Below are 2,352 nucleotides of genomic sequence, written 5' to 3'. Positions count from 1 at the left end.
GTGTAGTTTTGGCGGGAGATTCGAACGCTGTATTTTTGGCTGGACATTTGAACTCTGTTATTTTGGTGGGGAGATTCGAACGCTGTATTTTTGGCGGGACTTTTGAACTCTGTTATTTTGGTGGGGGAGATTCGTTCGCTATGTTTTTGGCGGGGGCATTGGACCTCTATAGTTTTGGCGGGAGATTCGAACGCTGTATTTTTGGCGGGACATTTAAACTCTGTAGTTTTGGCGGGAAATTCAAACTCTGTATTTTTGGCGGGACGTTGAACTCTGTTATTTTGGTGGGGAGATTCGAACGCTACGTTTTTGGCGAGAGATTTGAACTGTGTAGTTTTGGCGGGAAATTCAAACTCTGTATTTTTGGCGGGACGTTGAACTCTGTTGTTTTGGTGGGGAGATTCGAACGCTACGTTTTTGGCGGGGCATTTGACCTCTATAGTTTTGGCGAGAGATTTGAACTGTGTAGTTTTGGCGGGAAATTTGAACTGTGTAGTTTTGGCGGGGGAGATCCGAACGCTGTATTTTTGGCGGGACTTTTGAACTCTGTTATTTTGGTGGGGGAGATTCGTTCGATATGTTTTTGGCGGGGCATTTGACCTCTATAGTTTTGGCGGGAGATTCGAACGCTACAGGTTTGGCGGGAAATTTGAACTGTATAGTTTTGGCGGGAGATTCGAACCCTATAGTTTTGGCGGGAAATTCAAATGTTTTGGCGGGAACTCGAACTGTCAGTCACTAAAATTTTTTACTCTGTTGTTTCGGCGGGAGATTCAAATGTTTTGACGGGGGTCCGAACTATCAGTAACTAAAACCCCAGACTGTTGGAGGATGAGCGGATACAAACGTGTCAAAACAAGTCGAGACTGAAAGTGCTCGAACGATCTTAGCGGTGATGACTTAACTATCGGAATATGCAGACCCGTGCGCGTCTCCAGCCAGCGTCCTGCATTACCGACTGCCTCTAGGGGAAACCCCGAATCCGTACGGGATATCCCGGAGACGCTAGGGGCGGACGCTGGGGCACTGTTCTGAACTAGTCTCTCTCTCTATCCAAGATCCTAATTACGCGCCTCAGGATAGCCAGCTATCAGGATGGACAACTATCAGGGTAGTTGAATTTAGGATAGTCACAATGGTTCAGGTTAGGATAGTTGCGGTTAGGATAGTTGCGGTTAGTCAGCTGTCACTGAGGTTAGTCAGCGAGGTTAGGATAGTCAGCTGTCACGATAGTTGAGGTTAGGATAGTCACGATAGTTGAGGTTAGCCAACTGTCAGGTTAGAATAGGCACGAGCGGGAAATTCAAAGTGCAGGCTATTTGTCGTCAATGGCCCACCAAAAGGCGGAATCCTATTGGGGGAGACACGAACAGAATCTGATTGGCGGAGACCCAGGGCAGAATCTCATTGGCGGAGACACGAACCCACCGTCGGAATGGTATAACGTGTGGTGGGGGTTCGGCTATCGGGAATGCAGATTCCACACCCCCCTCCCGATAGAGCTGCGGCGAACACTGCAGCGGGAGATTCGAAGTATTGGCGATCAGGTCAAAATAACCAGGATAGTTGGGAGAGGATAGTCAACCATCTGGATAGTCAGCGATCAGAATAGACAGCTATCAAGATGGCCGACTAACGATCAGGGATAGCCAACCAAATGTCGCCTACCGAACGAATCCTATTGGGGGACAGCGAACCCAGATCCTATTGGTGGACAGCGAACCCAGATCCCCATTGGTGGACGGCGAACCCACATCCCATTGGTGGATTGGCGAATCCCATTGGTGGACGGCGAATCCCATTGGTTGACCATCAGAATAGTTGCAGTCACGTGGTGGGGACAGTCGGAATACTCAGGTGGACTTCCCCCACCCGATTCCACACCCCCCCACCCGATAGAGCCAACTGTGGAGACGCTCCCGCGGCGCGATCAGGATAGCCAATTATGAGAGTAGCTGGAATACACAATCGGCAACCATCTGGATAGTCAGCGATAAAGATGTCCAAACACAGATGTTCGAACGGTGGGAATATCAGGGATGAGGATAGCCAACTGTCGCCTACCGAACGAATCCCATTGGTGGACAGCGTCTCGAGAGCAGAATCCAATTGGGGCCAACTATCGCGATAATCTAGGGTAGGATCGGGGTCGCGGGCAGTTCCACTTATCTGCTGCGCAAGCATACGAGAGATAGCCGGGAGGAGAAATTCGAGCATACAGCCAGCACTACTGTCCGGATAGTCGATTCGAGATCACCCTCTGACAAGGAAACATAGGGAGGTCGACCCCTCCGATTTTGATCTAATTTATATATGTTGTAGCACATCGAAAACTAAGAGACACGTATTTTT

Source organism: Venturia canescens, chromosome 4 (assembly GCF_019457755.1).
Source record: "Venturia canescens isolate UGA chromosome 4, ASM1945775v1, whole genome shotgun sequence".
Taxonomy (NCBI): domain Eukaryota; kingdom Metazoa; phylum Arthropoda; class Insecta; order Hymenoptera; family Ichneumonidae; genus Venturia; species Venturia canescens.
The sequence above is the reverse complement of the archived record's forward strand: the minus strand, read 5'-3'. Positions refer to the sequence as shown.